General features: G+C 43.4%; 1 protein-coding gene across 1 annotated transcript in view; it reads left to right on the forward strand.

Annotated features, from left to right (window-relative positions):
• The first annotated feature begins 1,663 nt into the window (after positions 1-1,663).
• LOC139277159 (protein FAM3C-like) overlaps positions 1,664-18,854 on the forward strand; it is a 118,766-nt gene continuing 101,575 nt past the window's right edge. Inside the window, exon 1 of the mRNA XM_070895237.1 lies at positions 1,664-1,693. The gene's annotated coding sequence lies outside the window, so the exon portion shown is untranslated. The remainder of the gene's footprint in view (positions 1,694-18,854) is intronic.

Consider the following 18,854-nt stretch of genomic DNA (forward strand, 5'->3'; position numbering starts at 1 on the left):
AACAACAATGATTACACTTCAATCAATAATTTATTGGCTGTGAAGCACTTTGGGACATGCTGAGGTTGTGAAAGGTGCTATATTAATGCAAGTTTTGAAGGATTGGAATGTGTTTTTGTGAATTGTAACCCTGTTTATTTTGAAAAATAGTATTCTTTATATGATGCATTAACTGATCCGGTGCGATTAGATTTTCTTTTGTGCTATATTGTCATTGTTTCTACAAATAAATGTATTGCTGTGATCTTGATGACTGATGGACACATTAAAAACCAAATTTGCACATGAAACTTGTGATCTGAATTATTAATGTCACATTTAGCCAGTCTGTATAGTAAGTAGAGTAGAACTTAAAAATTCTCCTTAGCAACAAGCAATATATTTTCCATCTTATTTGGAACTGAAAAAATGAAGGAGCCCTTCAGCAACTAACACAGAATCTCTAATCCTTTTTTTGCATCTTAACCTTTGTGGCCTGTTGCAGCTCATCCTCGCCTCACTAACTAGCTTGTACTCTGTATTGAAGTTCGGCTTTATTTTTTGGGGAATAACTATTTGTACTGCACTTTTTTGACAGACATGCGACAAGCCCCACCCCTGTCAAGTTCCACCCCCCTCCCGGCCCCGAATCATTCCCTCCGCGTGCTGCCAAGAAGCAGGACCTGAGACTATGACTCTCTTTCGCCCCCCACTCCCCCCTCCCTCCCCTGCTGGCCTGGGGCCAAGAGTCAGAGGGCCTTGGGGCCGCAAGAGAGAGAGAGAGAGAGAAGGGCTGGGGAGAGAAAGAGGGAGAGGGGCTGGCGGGGGTGGGGGGAGGGGTGGACGGTGAGTGGGTTAGAGGCTGGGAGAGAGAGAGAGAGAGAGAGGCTGGGTGGGAGAGAGAGAGGCTGGGGGGGAGGGTGAAAGGCTTGGGGGAGAGAGAGAGGCTTGGGAGGGGGGTAGAGAGGCTGGGGGTGGGGGGAGAGTGAGAGGCTGGGTGGAAAGAGAGAGGCTGGGGAGAGAGGATTGGGGGGGAAAGAGAGGCTGGGGGGGGGGCGGTTGGGGGAGAGAGAGGCTGCGGGGGGTGGGAATTGAGAGACAAAGGCTGTGGCGGGGTGGGGGGGGGGAAAGAGAGAGGCTGGGGGGAGAGAGAGACACGGGGAGGAGGGGGGGAATCGGAGGGGCGGAGGGAACTCAGGAAAGACTGACCACATTCTTCCAACCCCATACAAGGGATGTCATTGGAGTGGATGATATTCAAAAGTCACAACACTGTCCACTGTCACTAGTGTTGGCAATCGTACACAATGCCCTGCCTATGGTGGGGGGGTGGGTGGGAGGATGCACTTGCGCTTGGGTAAGGCATTTCGACTGGTGGAGGCATGCACTTGGACCGGGGTAAGGCACTTTGGCTGGGGGAGGGATGCACTTGGACTGGGGTACAGGACTTTGGCTGGCCCTTGTTGTCTTCTGGGGAGTTCTGTCCTCTGTCGCTTCAGAATATCAAAATAAATCGAGTTACAATTTGCAAAGTCAGTGAGACCTTGGGATGGGCGGTTCCAGTGACACATTCCTGTGAAACTTCAGGGTGTGGCTTATCCTCCAAGGGGACCAATCAGAAACAAAGGGTGGAGCATGTTGGCCATTTTGGCAGTACAAATAAACGCGTCCTATTTTTTTTACAGGGTTTGTATTCTCTCGTTAGACAGTTTTGGTAAGTTGAAAATAAAGCCTTTTATCAAATGAGAAATATAGTTGCAAGTTTGAATGGTGTTTGTTGATGCAGTGTGGCCTGGTTATTAGTTTTGTACCAGTAGTGGTATTTGACATTTTAAATTAATTATTTTGATACAAAGTTCAGTCAGAAAATGTATGTGCTGTGTTATCTGTTACCAATATGCCAACAATTAAGCTTGTTCTGTGATAGTTAAGTGAGAAAATAAATGTAATAAAATTTGTTTCCAAAAATTCTGTTTCCAGCAGATTGCTACAGTCAAGGGAATTGTATAAGCTAAAGTTATAAAGAAAAGCATTTACTTTCAATTATGTCACAGAAATAGCAACAAACCACTTTCTGTATTGAGATCTGAGGCTGTAACTCCAGTAACCAAGCCCCAGGAGTACATGGCTAGAAAGTCCACATTAATTGCCCAATAGTTCCCAACAAGACATTGTTCAGGTGTAATAGTTTGGTATGTACAATGGTGATTTTTTTTTTGCTGCAACATCTGAAATAAAATGAATAAACAAATGTCTGGCTGGATTGATGACTGTCACTACCCCATTGAATCCAGAGTTCATTTCACCTTTGGTTCTCTGAGCCAGTCGTGATTTTCTGAATGATGGATATGTGATGCTTTGGAGATGTGTTGCCTCTGGGTCACATTATCAGGTGCCAGGCCTTTGAAAAATATGACACATTGACTCATGTTAGACGCAACACTTTTTATGATATGACTATGATTGCAGTGGTTTGTTTCCATAAAAAGTATCAGTGCTTTATATAAATGGCAAGGTTAGTTGACATTGCAGAAATATTGGGGCTGAAATTGCAGTTGGAGGCTTCCGACCTGAAACATTTCTACGAATTTACCTGGTGGTCCGGGAGGAGCGTGGGATTCTGTTGGGGAGGCCTTCTCTTCCTGTGCTGCAAAGCAGGCTCCCATCCTCGAGGTTCGGACGCAGAAGGTGCAGTCACGTGTGATTGCACAACCAATCAGGTACAGTATTCCACAGCTTTCGCATTAATAGCAATGAGAACTCCATATCTACAAGTTCTCATTGCTATTAATGAAAAAAACAAACACACTAAACACATAAAGTAAAAAACACACCTCACATAATTAAAATTAATTGAAATTAAAGTTAATAAATAACTTCGAGAAAATATTTTTTCCCAGTTCTAAAAAAGATTTTTTAATTATGGCTAAAAATAAATGTAACATAGTGGGCAGGGTTTTTAAAAATATGTTTTTTTAATTTAATTATATTTTTGTATGTTTTTAAACTCTTATGCCTGTAAAGATAGGCTATGTGCCTGCTTTTATCAGGCGCAAGAATTTTGAGGACATTTGCTGGCAAGATATGGGTAAATACCGCAATCTTGCCCTCGCAAATGTCCCCACTCCAGATATGCATTGGATCTGTCAAGCTCCAGCTTAACAGATCGGAAAAGCCGGTTTTCAGCGCATGCGCGTTGTGCGCTGAAAACTGTTTTTTGCGATGCCTTCCTGAGTCTGTACACACTCTGTACGGGCCCGGGGAGGCCAGGATTTTTGTTGCAAAACATAATTGTTGAACAAGTTGACTCGCTAGAAAGTGCAGTCGCTATATGTGCTAAAACCCTGCATCAGAATAATAAAACAAGGCGTTATCACCACAATTCTCTACCTACTCGGCGAAGGTTCACCAGACTGATTCCCGGGATGGTGGGACTGACCTATCAAGAAAGACTGGATCAACTGGGCTTGTATTCACTGGAGTTCAGAAGAATGAGAGGGGACCTCATAGAAACGTTTAAAATTCTGACGGGTTTGGACAGGTTAGATGCAGGAAGAATGTTCCCAATGTTGGGGAAGTCCAGAACCAGGGGTCACTGTCTGAGGATAAGGGGTAAACCATTTAGGACCGAGATGAGGAGAAACTTCTTCACCCAGAGGGTGGTGAACCTGTGGAATTATCTAACACAGAAAGTTGTTGAGGCCAATTCACTAAATATATTCAAAAGGGAGTTAGATGAAGTCCTTACTACTCGGGGGATCAAGGGGTATGGCGAGAAAGCAGGAAGAGGGTACTGAAGTTGCATGTTCAGCCATGAACTCATTAAATGGCGGTGCAGGCTAGAAGGGCCGAATGGCCTACTCCTGCACCTATTTTCTATGTTTACTCACTGTCACACCTTATTTGTTAGTCCTAAATGACTTCAATGTTGTTCTTTTACCAAGTTCTCTCATTTAAAAACTGCTGAAATAAAGTCGTCTAGGTTCCATCATGTTTAAATTACGACAGATCTTTGTGCTAAATGTTCAGCAATGTTAGATATACATCAGTAGTTGCACTACATCACTGTTGTACAGGTCCAATTGCGCCATAGGCGCATGAAAACCACAACCAGAGGAGTTAGTGTGGGTGGGTACCAGGAGTATAAGTGATCCAGTTCCAGAATGAAAAGAAAGGAAAAAAAACTGCAAATGGTGGAAATACACAGCAGATCCATTTTGATGAAGGGCTACACTGAAAATATCATCTTTTCTTTTTATAGGTATTGATGGACCTGCTGTTTTTTTTTGTTCTTGTTTAATTTCCACAGTTAATGAAGTTCCAGAATTTATAAATGTGCAAAGAAACCTTGTGCAGATATGAGAAAGAAGGATTGTTGTTCATTTCTTTGTATTATATCAGACACCTTCAACTGGGTGAGCAATAATAGTGTGACAAAGCAAAATGTCAATACATATATGCAAACAGGTCATTAGTGAAGGGCCGAGAAATTCGTCTTGGGCGATGGCGCAAAACGGGTGGTAACGGATCCGCCGCCCGTTATACTCAGCGCCTGGTATTCAGTTCTATTGACTGCAAATGACTTCCGATACTGCCCGCTTTGTGCCACTGCCCAAGACAGATTTCTAGCTCACAGAATAATGTAATTATTACTTGAGAACTAACGCTTATCCACCAGACAAATACATTTTAAAGATAAACCCTGTTAGTTGCAGGCAGCATCTTGGAATTCATTAAAAAAAAATAGTAAATCTGATATCCAACTGCAGAAAAATGTTTCATATACACTAGAGCAAAAGAATGAAATATGAACCCCATTTTGAAAAAGATATGGGTACTTTTCAAAATGGAAGTTGCATGGAATAAGTTCACTTATAGTATCATACAGCGCAGAAGGAGGCCATTCAGCCTTTGTGCCTGGCCTGGCTCCTTGGTAGAGCTATCCAATTATTCCCATCCCTCTTCATTTTGTCCATATCCCTGAAAGTTTTTCTCTTCGTATTTATTCCATTTCCTTTTGAAAGTTATTATTGAATCTGCTTCCACCACCCTTTCAGGCAGTGCATTCCATATCACCATAACTCGCTGCGTCAAAAAGTGTTACCACGTGTCGCCTCTGACTCTTTTGCCAACCACTTTAAATCTGTGACCCTGGTTACCGACCCTACTGCCACTAGCTTCTGCAATTCCCACCTTTACTTCCCTCAGTAACCAAGGATGCAGCCCACCTGGACCCGCATGACCTTTCTACTTTGAGTACTGACAGCCTTTGAAGTACTCCTACTTTATCTATTTTTATCTGCCTCACTCTTTTAACTACCCTTTTACTATTTATATATTTATAAAAGATTTTGGGTTCCCTTTTATGTTAGCCGCTAATCTAATCTTGTGCTCTTTTCTCCCCCTCTTATTCCCTTTATTAGAATTATAACTCTCCCGATACACTCCTGCTGCTCTACTACATTGCCGTTTCAACACATGGTTCCACTCCTGTGATGCTCTACATTCTCCCGATGCTCAATTATCCAGAATCTAGAGGCAGCAATGTTGTCTTTTTGTCATATTTAATGTTTTTTATTATTTTTAAAAAGCATTTTATCTGGCTGATAAAATTCTGCATTCATCCATCTCCATTCTCCAACCAGCAAGCTGGATTTATTGAATCTCACTAAAAGTAATGAAAGCGATATTGAGCTCCGTGCAGTTGTGAATACTGTGTGTGAGTAATCACTCAGAGTATTTGAAAGGGCAACAGGCAGGCGTGTTATGGGAAGATATTTTCGCTTCATGTCAGTCCATACCAGAACCAGCTTTTTGAAATATCAGAAAAGCTGGAAACTGATTTCAGCAACAGTCAAATTAAAAATAATCTCTTTTGAAATGTGTTGACCTGGACCATTCTTTAGAAATATTACCATGGTTTTTTACACAGACAGAACCATCAATTGAACATGCTGGGCTATAACTACCCATTGTGCTGCAGACCCTTGATGCGCATTTTGTGGGAATCGAGGTTGAAACCTTGCAACAAATTTTAGGAAAAATAAAATATTCCACCAGACCTGCTTGCCATTTTGCATCCCCTTTCAGCCAGGAAGCAACCTTCACAACTAACCGAATGAAACAGAACATTTTTTTCCCCTCCTCCATAATAGAATGATTCTTATCATGTACTAGCCAGGGTGAGAAATGATGATGCTTGTCCAGTTCAGGTAATTGAGTGTGAGTAATAGGAAGCCTGAGGACTGATCCCTCCAGCCTTGTAGTTGGGAGTCAAGTGCCAGACTAATGGAGGTGTCAGAGCTCAAACAGTGAAGATTATCCTAGGTCAGCAACAGTAAAAAAAAATACATAAAAACTTGAAGCATATTTGCAGTTGCCACTGCAGTGTGAAACATGTTTTTATAAATATTTATTTGTTCAAATAATCATAAGCAAGATAGTTTATTGAGACCATAAATATGACTTGGTATGGTTGAAACATAAAATTGCTGTCCCGTAAAATATTATATTGTATCAATAGCTATATCTAAGCAGCACAAAGATTAGTGGGAAAGCGGGTTGTGTAGAGGACACAGAGAGGCTGCAAAGAGATTTAGATAGGTTAAGCGAATGGGCTAAGGTTTGGCAGATGAAATACAATGTCGGAAAGTGTGAGGTCATCCACCTTGGGAAAAAAAACAGTAAAAGGGAATATTATTTGAATGGGGAGAAATTACAAAATGCTGCGGTGGAGCGGGACCTAGGGGTCCTTGTGCATGAATCCCAAAAAGTTAGTTTGCAGGTGCAGCAGGTAATCAGGAAGGCGAATGGAATGTTGGCCTTCATTGCGAGAGGGATGGAGTACAAAAGCAGGGAGGTCCTGCTGCAACTGTCTAGGATATTGGTGAGGCCGCACCTGGAGTACTGCGTGCAGTTTTGGTCACCTTACTTAAGGAAGGATATACTAGCTTTGGAAGGGGTACAGAAACAATTCACTAGGCTGATTCCAGAGATGAGGGGGTTACCTTATGATGATAGATTGAGTAGACTGGGTCTTTACTCGTTGGAGTTCAGAAGGATGAGGGGTGATCTTATAGAAACATTTAAAATCATGAAAGGGATAGACAAGATAGAGGCAGAGAGGTTGTTTCCACTGGTCGGGGAGACTAGAACTAGGGGGCACAGCCTCAAAATACGGAGGAGCCAATTTAAAACCGAGTTGAGAAGGAATTTCTTCTCCCAGAGGGTTGTGAATCTGTGAAATTCTCTGCCCAAGGAAGCAGTTGAGGCTAGCTCATTGAATGTATTCAAGTCACAGATCGATAGATTTTTAACCGATAAGGGAATTAAGGGTTATGGGGAGCGGGCGGGTAAGTGGAGCTGAGTCCACGGCCAGATCAGCCATGATCTTGTTGAATGGCGGAGCAGGCTCGAGGGGCTCGATGGCCTACTCCTGTTCCTAATTCTTATTTTCTTATGCAAATTAAATCATAGTACCTGACTGGGGCAGCAAAGAGGCTTTAACCTGAAGCTTGGTTCAACACATTTCTCAAATTTTACTTTATACAACATTAAAAATTCAGTGACAGATTTACTGTACTTAACATTTTTGATTCTATTATACTTTCAGAAGTAAACGGAATTCTAGAATATTTTGGGGAAGAAATTTGTATATTGAATTCATTGGCCCGAGATCCGATCGAAATTGGGTCTCCGGCCTGATATGCATGAAACTGACATACTGCAGGTGTCCTGATGCACCTTGACGATCAAGGATCAGGAATTTTGGCTGACCAGGAAGTTGCATTGGCCCGAGGATAAGTCCTAGGGTGGCGGACAGACGAACTGGAGGGGAAGAGAGAGTGCAAGCCCAGGCCACGAGTCGTGGCTTGCGGTGTTTTTGTGGAGCCAGGAGGCACACTGTTGCTCCTCCTGTCTCCCCAGGAATGAAACCATAAAATCATTTTACTACCTTTGTGTGGGAATCCTCCAATGGTCCCTTTAAGGATCACTGGTTAGGCTGCTGAAGATCTGTAAAAACTGGGCAGAGCATGCATGGCGCATGATCAGGGCCCTACAACCAGTATTCGGACCTCAAGCTGCATTTGCAGGGCACCTAATGCTTTTCTCAAGTGGGCATCCTGCATAGCTGGTAGTCACCAGCATCCAATTTGCCAGTCGGAAATTTCCGAGGGGTGATCAGGCGTGAGAGATTGCGACTTGAAATTTGTCCCTCCAACCTCAATCAATTGCCCAAGAAGTTCAGTTTTTCTCCTTTTATCTTCATTGAGCCTTTCTAGAACAGAATGCAGCCACCTTTTGATCATATGAAATTTTCTAAATATGAATAAATGAATGTCAATCAATTAATCAGTGTTAAGAGCACAACTATCAAAATGAACCACTGCATCTCTGTTAATAATCCCTACATACTAAGTAAATTACTTGCAACAATTCCACAAATATATCTTGTTAATAATACCTGAATCCTTCAAGCTATTTCAGCATGCATACATGTAATATTGAATTTTTCAGCCATCACGATGATGGAGCTCTTTACCAACATCAAAATAGAAGATTGTAGTCACTGCCGTGATACCTCAGAATACTGATTATATACCTTCCTCCTGTTAAACTGTTACCATTACAGGGGATGGAGTATAAAAGCAGGGAAGTCTTGCTACAGCTATATAAGGTATTGGTGAGGCCACACCTGGAATACTGCATGCAGTTTTGGTTTCCATATTTACGAAAGGATATACTTGCTTTGGAGGCAGTTCAGAGAAGGTTCACTAGGTTGATTCCAGGATGAGGGGGTTGACTTATGAGGAAAGGTTGAATAGGTTGGGCCTCATTGGAATTCAGAAGAATGAGAGGTGAACTTATCGAAACATATAAGATTATCAGGGGGCTTGACAAGGTGGATGCAGAGAGGATGTTTCCAGTGAAGGCAGAGACTAGAACTAGAGGGCATGATCTTCGAATAAGGGGCCGTCCATTTAAAACAGAAATGAGGAGAAATTTCTTCTCTCAGAGGGTTGTAAATCTGTAGAATTCACTGCTCAGAGAGCTGTGGCAGCTGGGACATTGAATACATTTAAGACAGAAATAGACAGTTTCTTAAATGATAAGGGGTTATGGGGAGCGGGCGGGGAAGTGGAAGCTGAGTCCCTGATCAGATCGGCCCTGATCTTATTGAATGGTGGATCAGGCTCGAGAGGTCGTATGGCCTACTCCTGTTCCTATTTCTTATGTTCTTATGTTCTTATGTTAAAACATAATTGTTATTATTGCTTACCCAGGTACAAGGTGTGACATGGATTTGTGCAAAGAGAAGAAATGGTTAAAGAGAGGGCAAGAGTACCTATATCTACCTGTCACTGTGTACTCTAGAAGGGGTGTTAGCCTCATGGCCATCATGTCATTTTGCCAAAGTCCCTCATATGAGGACCTGGATTAAGCAGGTGTTTATTGGGAAACCTGATATGTGGCATGGACCTGAATATAAAGGAAAATCAAAATAGCTGACACATTATAAGTTGCTATAACCAGGGCTCAATGTTGTGTATGTTTGGATGGTAAAGCAGCAAGCCAGCTGTTGTCAAACTGGTGGAACCACCATTAAATGGATTATGGTATGGTCTGGAGGATGGTTGAAATGCGCGCACACATTTTATGTGAATGGTGCTGCTCATCGTGCCAGTCATGAGGAACTCCTGGTACCCACTGTCTGCCCACCAAGAGTACTTGTCAGTTAACTAATGATCAACAAGTCAGTGTGCTCCTTGTGAAGATAGGCAGAGCGCCTTTAAGATTGAGGTGGTTCCAAGATGACATGCCTGGTGATGGAAGTTCAGAACCAAATCAAATCCCTGTGACAGAATGAGTAACCCAGTTACTGAGTCAGGCATTTACACAGCATCCCATGGTATTGTGGATGGCTTAGTAATGGAACCTGGAGGATAGACCTGTTGCTGGGGGCTGGGATTCTTTCCACTTGGCTTCAAATTACTCCAAAAGCCAATGCTCCAAAGGGTAATGTAGTCCTAGCTGGACAAGTGACAGCGTGCTTTCCAGTGCACCAGCAGTACCCCTATGAACACTTGGGAGTCCCTAAGCCTTGGTTCTGTTAACCCTCACCTTGACTGAGGCTGGTGGGTGCCATCTCTATGGGGGGTATGCATCCCCTATCAGGCAAACAGAATCGATATTTGTTTGGATTTCTCAGTAGCCCATTCCCCTTGATGCTTCAGCCATTAGAGATAATGATCTATTTCCCGGTTTGCGTATCTTGAACAAATTAATTTCTGAAACCAGGCATCAGCACCAAGAAGATACCTTTGGTCAGATGGTTATGGAGCAATCTGGTGGATCTGGTCAGTTTCGTATAGGAGATGCCCGTCCCTACCACAGAGACAAAGGCGTTTCTTATATAACTAGCTGAAATCATCTCTAAATCATACTTATCTATTTATCTATCTATTGTTTTATGAAAAATAATGCAAAATTCACCCATTCACTCATTACAGTAGCCATATAGGAAGTTCTTTATTTTTGAGGGAATGACGGTTTCTCTGTTAGTGTATCTTTTTCCTTTTTCCTAACATCCTTGAACCTTGCATCATCCGCAGTAAAGACAAAAGACAACAGGAAACCTGCCTTTGCCAATGCTGTTTTGAAACTGGACATTAAGATGCTGTGAAGTAATAAACCAGAGATGATTGTTTCTCGAATTTGTCTCTTCCTTCATGGGGAACTGCATGGGCTCTGATCAGACACAGACCACACATACGCTTGAGCTTGGGTGGTGAAGAGTGGAAGGTGAGCGTGCAAGTCTACATCCCACCCCTCCATTGGTGCTTCACTGCTCAGTATCATTTCAACTGAGTAGTGGTGAGGAACTCACATTTATGAGAGAAAATAGAAAACGTCAACTTGAACCGCCTATCCTCTTTCATCTCCTGAAGGCTCTGACATGTGTTGCCCTTCATACTTTATCCAAGCTGTTATTCTTCATCGGTGAGTCTTGACAGTGAAAGCCATGACAAAGGGACATTGTCACTTATCTGAATCCTGTCCTTACTCAATGTTTATCCAGATGAAGTTTCTCGCAGAGATCACTGCTACCCTGGCTGAGATCCTTTAACTCAGCACAGGCCAGGGATCACAGCTCAGACCGTTTCAGGCTTGGAAATACAAACTGACTTGTCAGGGAGCTATCTAATGTTCTTCTCGCATTTACCATCACTAATCTGATAAGAAGACAAATAATGCCTCAGATAATTGATTCATTATTGCCTGTGGTGAGTCACTGTTATGGAGTCGGGCCCACGGAGGGTCGAAGATCTGAAAATAAAAATGACAAATAAAAAATACAAAAACTATCCAAAGACCTTCAGGGGACACCGTGCAGCTAAGTCGCTGTTGAATTTTTTTTTAAATGTTCAATTACCTTTTTTTCAGGTTCTTCAGACGTACCATCAGGGACAGACCAGCCGGCAGCAAGCGGTCCACCCCTGTTCTGCTGCCGACTCCCGACAAAAGGAATCTGGGAGCTCGGCGGGCGGGAGCTCAGTTGCATCACTCGGCCGACTGCTGATGTCAGCGGGCGGTTCCCGGCGGCTCTCCCCTCCCACTCGCTCCAGGCCACCCCGAAAGTGGCACTGGGCGGACCTGCAGAAGGAATGTCGGCGACAGTCAGGGGCAGTGGGTGGTGGGCTGCTGCAAATCGGCCCCTTTGTCTTTTATTTGCTTCATTTTTCTCAGATGAACCCAGATATCTTGAGACCAACATTCTTTGACATGTGAATCCCTCCTCTCCATTTAAATCAAATTTTATAAACGACAGACCCCCTCACTATAACCTGATTTCATAAATAGTGTGAGGGAACTTTAAACACATTCTGTGCTGTACTTACCCTGGGAGTGTTTGATGGGACAGCGTAGAGGGAGCTTTACTCTGTATCTAACCCATATTTACCTGCCCTGGGATTGTTTTATAGGACAGTGTGGAAATAGCTTTACTCTGTATCTAAACTGTGCTGTACCTGCCCTGGCAGGGTTAGATGGAACAGTGCAAAGGGAGTTTTACTCTGTATCTAACCTGTGCTGTAGAATGCCGTGGAGTGTTTGATAGGTCAGTGTAGAGGGATCCTTACTTTTTATCTAACCCGTGCTATAGCTGAGCTGGGAATGTTTGATGGGGCAGTGTAGAGGGATCCTTACTTTTTATCTAACCCGTGCTGTAGCTGAGCTGGGAATGTTTGATGGGGCAGTGTAGAGGGATCCTTACTTTTTATCTAACCCGTGCTATAGCTGAGCTGGGAATGTTTGATGGGGCAGTGTAGAGGGATCCTTACTTTTTATCTAACCCGTGCTATAGCTGAGCTGGGAATGTTTGATGGGGCAGTGTAGAGGGATTCTTACTTTTTATCTAACCCGTGCTATAGCTGAGCTGGGAATGTTTGATGGGGCAGTGGAGAGGGATCCTTACTTTTTATCTAACCCGTGCTATAGCTGAGCTGGGAATGTTTGATGGGGCAGTGTAGAGGGATCAGGCAGGGTGCCTGCTGTTGATCACTGTCCAGTGACCCCCGGGATTGAAAGTGTGGGATTGAGCCAGGGTTCCTGTTTACAATATATGTGTATATATAATGCAATCAGATGATCCACAATCTTTTGTACACCGTTATCAAAGTTACTCGTCATGTTCAGGTGTCTGGTCTGGAGCTCTATTAGAGACAGATCTGGAATACTGGAATACCAATCCACCTTTCTGATGTTCTATCCTGTATGTGGCATTTTAGGAGGCAACTAAACAAGTCTGGGGGCTTCATTAGAAACATGGTACAGTTTGTGAATTAATATCAAAGTCCTGATCACTGCAAATGCCCTCAGCGTTTCTACTCTGTCTCTAGCAGAGATCGTGGCGGAGGTGCGGCAAATGAGGGTACGGGGCCCAGAAGAGCCGAGGGCTCAGGGGCAGCACGGGCCAGCCCACACTGCGATATGTGTGCGCACTAGGTCCGTGCAGCAGAGCAGGTCTCCAGTCATCCTGGTTAATCCTTGCCACTGGATAAAGCCCATGTGGTGGCTGATGTGCAACGGTCACCACACATTAAAAATATCCACGCACAGGCATCTTCCATCCCTGGATTTCAGGACTGGAATATCGGGTCCTTCATTGAAATATCTGTGAACTCATCCCTTTTGGTGTGGAAGCAAGTCATCCTCGTTCGAGGGACCGCCTATGATGATGATGGCTTTTGGTCTTTTCTACAAATATGAAACATTGTACATCACTATTAAAGCTACTTTGTTGTGAAAGGCTTGAAATTTAGAACTTGTTTACTTCCCGTCCTCATATTTGAAATATTGCAAGTCTCAGGGAGGTAAGTGGCCTGGAATAAGACGCCCAGAGAAACAAGCTAGAAATTCTTCTGAGTAGAAAGGCAATTTAATCATCAAACTTTCGAGGCTCACCTCTCTACTAATGTAGGAAACTGTGAAGGTGACTGGGAATGAGGGAGAAGGAAAACATTTACCTCAGGGCAGGAATGATAAAATTAGTGGGAGCTGTCAGACATGAAAGCACAGGATGCATTGACTTCTGAATGAGGGGAAAGTAATTTTAGGAGAAGTCCCTTCATCTTTAATGTAGTTGGCTAAAATATGATTAGATGAGACTCTTGAATGAGAGAAAAATAATAAACTTAGTGGGGTCCTTCAGGAATTTAGCCATCTAGATTACAATTTTGTTCAAATAAAAGCATTGGTCTGCTCAGTGCTCACAGTATTTATTGGTGCTTGAATAAAGCTTAATTTATTCAAAATATTGTTTTTAATTATGAATGTTCACTTTTCCTGAGTTTAGATATTGACTGATTTCCTGCATTGTCCATGTCCAAATGACCGTTATTCACGAATTGACAGTCAACGATAGCATGTTATTTATTTGATTGCAGGGGTATCACAGCCAAGCTTGAGCCTATCCTCAGCCAGTATCCACTTCCAGCAGGGAATAAGAGCAGGAGTGGGAACCCTGGCCAATTCTCTTTTCTATAAGAAAGGCACTCTGCGGCCAATTACACCCCAGCATCAGCTAATTCGGCACTGGCTGAGGTTCAAATGTGGGACCTTCCTGTATTGTTCAGTTATGTATTGGATAAACTTACTACTGCAGTAGAGAAGCTTCCTTAAAGTAATGTTTCAAGATCAAGGCTTTTCAAGATGAAAAAGGATTTTGGTTCTGTTGCTGTAATTAACTTGCTTTCAAAGTGATTTGAAAGGGATGTTATCTTAAGGTAAGCATTTTCTGTGCCAATTATTGAAGTGGTGCGAGAAATAGGGGATAATTTTAACCCCAAGAATGGGTGGATTTGGGGAAGCAAAAATGTCAAACCCGCCTCGAACCCATTCACTTCCAGTTTTGACAGAGGCGGGTGACCAATCCACTGGTCATTGAAATCTCTCGAGGAGATGTGGCCTCCATTTTCACACCATTTATATTTTAAAATTGACGTTGGCCGGGTTTCTTGGGGCTCGGGAAACCTGGCAGGTCAAAGGAGGCGAGAAGGGCCAGATCCATCAGGTAAGTGCATTTACAGCACTGCTTGAGGGCCATGAGGAGCTGGAGTGTTTCCCCCTGAGCCCAACAAGCAAACCTCTTCACAGACCCTGTAATTGGCTGCCCCCCATCTCCCCACGATCTATCCCCGACCTCCAAGATCTTCCCTCGACCTCCATGATCTAAGTTTCTAAGTTAGGGAAGGCGGTTAAATTAAGAGCTGCGAAACTGTAACTAGCTGGTACTCACTAAATTAAAAACTTAATACATAACATAATTAAACAAAACTAAAATACTGACTGAATCAAAGATTTAACTAATTAATTAATAAATAAAGCAAGGTTTGAAATGGCAGGGTAGGTGTTGTGTCGTAACTGCAGCATGTGGGAGCTAGTGAGACAATCGCGATCCCGAGCAACCACATCTGCAGTAAGTGTCTGCAGCTCGTGGCTCAGAGTTGTTGAGCTGGAGTATGAGCTGCAGACATTGCGATGCATCAGGGAGGGGGAGAGTTACCTGGACACTTTTCTCCAGACGACAGTCACACCTTTAAGGTTCAATAGTACTTTAGAGTTAAGCAATCATCAGGGAAGGTGTGACTGCGAGTCAGGAAGGTATGGGGATCCAGGATGCAGTGATGGAGGAGCCTCAGCCCTTGACCCTGTCCAACAGGTAGGAGGTACTTGCTCCTTGTCTGGATGAAGAAAAGGACTGCAGGGAGATTGGGCCTGGCACCATGGTACAGGGGGCCATTCAAGTGGGGGGAGAAGGAGGGAATGTGGTAGTGGTAGGGGACTGTATAATCAAGGGGATAAATACTGTTCTCTGCAGTCACGACAGGGAATTTTAGAGGTTGTGTTGCCTGCCCACTGCCAGGGTTAAGGATATCTCCTCATGGTTGGAGAAGAACTTGGAGTGTGAGGGGGAGGATCCAGTTGTCGTAGTCCATGTAGGAACCAACAACATAGGTAGAACTAAGAATTAGGTTCTGCTGAGGGAGTTTGAGGAGCTAGAGTCTAAATTAATAAGCAGAACCTCAAGGGTAATAATCTCTGGATTACTACCTGAGCCACTCGCAAATTGGCATAGGATCCAACAGATCAGAGAGTTAAATGCGTGGCTCAAAGAGTGGTGTGGGAGGAAGGGGTTTCGCTTCATGGGCCACTGGCACCAGTGCTGGGGAAAGAGGGAGCTGTTCCTTTTGGACAGGCTCCACTTAAACCAGGCTGGGACCAGTGTCCTGGCGAATCGAATAACTAGAGCTGTAGATAGGGCTTTAAACTAAAAAATGAAGGCAAGGGGTCAGGTGAGGGGTAATTTAGAAATCTAAAGAGAAAGGTCGATGCAATAGAGCAGTGTAGCAATTTGGGTAAAAATAAGCAGAGTGTGACAGGAAGGGATAGAGAGTTTAAGGGTAGCAGCGCAGCAGAGAAGGTCAAAGCAGGGAATAATGGTTAAAAATAACAAATTAAAGGTTCTTTATCTGAATGCACAGAGCATTCGTACTAAGATAGACGAACTAATGGCAAAAGTAGAGATAAATGGGTTTGGTCTAATAGCCATTACAGAAACATGGTTGCAAGGCAACCAAGTTTGGAAACTAAATGTTCCAGGTACTTGATGTTTTGAAAAAATGAGCAGAATGGTAAAGGAGTGGCAGTAGCCCTGATAATAAAGGATGATATGAGGACAGTAGAGAGAAAGGATCGTGGCTCGGAAGATCAGGAAGTAGAATCAGTATGGGCAGAGGTAAGGAATAACAAGGGGCAGAAAACACTGGTAGGTGTAGTCCCCAATCAGCAGCTATACTGTTGGACAGAATATTAATTGAGAAATAGTAGGAACTTGTAACAAAGGTAATAGAAACATAGAAAATAGGTGCAGGAGTAGGCCATTCGGCCCTTCTAGCCTGCACCACCATTCAATGAGTTCATGGCTGAACATGCAACTTCAGTACCCCATTCCTGCTTTCTCGCCATACCCCTTGATCCCCCGAGTAGTAAGGACTTCATCTAACTCCCTTTTGAATATATTTAGTGAATTGATCTTGCAATAATCATGGGGGATTTAATCTTATATAGACTGGACAAACCAAATTGATAAAGGTAGTCTGGAAGTTAAGTTCATGGAATGCATTTGGGACAGTTTCCTAGAACAGTACGTCATGGAACCAAACAGGGAACAGGCTATTTTAGATCTTGTAATGTGTAATGAGACAGGGTTAATTAGCAATTTCATAGTAAAGGATCCTCTGGGGCAGAGTGATCATAATACAATAGAATTTCATGTTACGTTTGCGAGTGACTTGTCTTAGTCTGAAAATAGAGTCTCATACTTAAATAAAGCCAATTACATAGGTATGAAGGGCGAGTTGGCTAAAGTAGATTGGAAAAATAGATTAAAATGTATGGCAATAGATAAGCAGTGGCTAGCATTTAAAGAAATATTTCATAATTCTCAACATAAATACATTCCATTGAGAAACAAACACTACACCAGAAAAGTGATCTATCCACGGCTAACTAAAGAAGTTAAGGATAGCATTAGATTGAAAGAAGCAGCTTATAATGTTGCGAAGAATAATAGTAAACCTGAGGATTGGGAGAGTTTCAGAAACAAGCAAAAAATTGATAAAAAGGCAAAAAATAGACTATGAGCGAAAACTATTAAGAAATATGAAAACAGATTGTAAGAGCTTCTACAATGATGTCATCATCATCATAGGCAGTCCCTCGGGGTCGAGGATGATTTGCTTCCACACTAAAAATCAGGTGACTGATGAACTCATTTTAAATGGTGGAAGATGCCTGTGCGTGAATTCTTTTACACACCAGCCATCACACAGGCTTGATGAAGCAAGGTCTTGGTCCAGTGGCAAGGGGATCCGGTGCATGTGCCAATACATACACACAAACTCAAACATACTCCTACTATCCTCCTTCCTTCCTCCTTCCCACAGGACCTCTCTCTATATGGAATTCATAGTACGCAATGTGAGTCTCATGACCTCACAGCCTCTATGACCTCACAGCCTCTATGACCTCACAGCCTCAAGGAAGTAGAGGCCACAAGATGGTATGGTCAAGGACATAGCCATGAATATGGATAGGAGAGTTTATTTGGACGGAATCCAGTGAATTCAGAGGAGTGGGCAAGGAAAGCCAAGATGAAGACTGAAATCACCAAGGATGAGTCTCATTGCATAGCCTAAGAGAGGAAATCTCAGTGGAAAGCCTGTTGTGGGGGCGGGCGGGGGGCGGAAGATTTTAAAGGAGATGTGAGAGGGATGGAACAAAGTAAGATATATAGAGAGGTAGACTAAAGGATTTGGGGGGAGGGGGGTGCGGAGGGGGCAGGAGAGAGTAGAAAAGAAAAAGAGACCCAGGTGTGATTTGGTGGTAACAGTCACACTGCCACTACAGTGGTTTGGGCAGGGCAGGGCATGTGGTAGAAAATATAGTCAGGCACAGAGACTTCAGTAAGGGGCAAAGTATTTCCACCCGTAAGCCAATTTTCAGACAAAGCCAGGATGTCAATTCAATCATCCACAATAAGGACGTGGATGGATAGGGCCTTGTTCATGAGTGAACTGACATCCTGGAGGGAAAGGTGTAAAAAGTGGTGATAGTTGTGTTCCACTGGCAGAATCCTGGGTACAGTGATGGGTGGGGATAAGCATTGCAGTGGTAGGATAGGAAGTAGGTTGACAAGGTTATCACCCAATATGTTCACTGGGCAGGAAGGTCGGCGAGATCGGAGGATGTGACAGTTGGGATTGTTGCTGGTAAGGAGGCAGTGGCAAGTACTGTTACTCAAATAATTTACTCAAATAGCTTACTTAAGGGGAATTCAAGTCTGGGACCACCGCAGGAGAATAGGAAGGCAGAGTAGCATTGGGTTGGGGGAGGAATTGCAGGAGGCAAAGTACGCAAGAGCGGTGAAAAGAAACGTGACACGATGGAGAACAGGATGAGGAGAAGTAAGTGGGGGCCCAGGTGGGGGCCAAGAGAGGAAAAAAGGGAGACAGAAGTAATGGGCGCAGGTCCGGAGCAGCCAAAATGTACAGAAGCACAGACACAGAGGGAATTCAGATTGCATAGAAATGGCATAGATTAGAAGAGACATGTCCTGGTTGTAAACAGAGGACCTTTCCCCTTATTCCAGGTACCTTTTATTGCAGGAAATGTGCATACATAAATGTTTTGCCACAATATGTAGATCGGTATTATGTTCAATCTTTTGTCAGAGTGACCAATTTTGCTGCTCGTTTCCTTCAGTATCCTTTAGTGCAGGTCCAAAGCCCTATTCAAAGTCCCTTCAGCATCGA

The sequence above is a fragment of the Pristiophorus japonicus genome, chromosome 12, assembly GCF_044704955.1.
Source record: "Pristiophorus japonicus isolate sPriJap1 chromosome 12, sPriJap1.hap1, whole genome shotgun sequence".
NCBI classification, from domain to species: Eukaryota; Metazoa; Chordata; class Chondrichthyes; family Pristiophoridae; genus Pristiophorus; species Pristiophorus japonicus.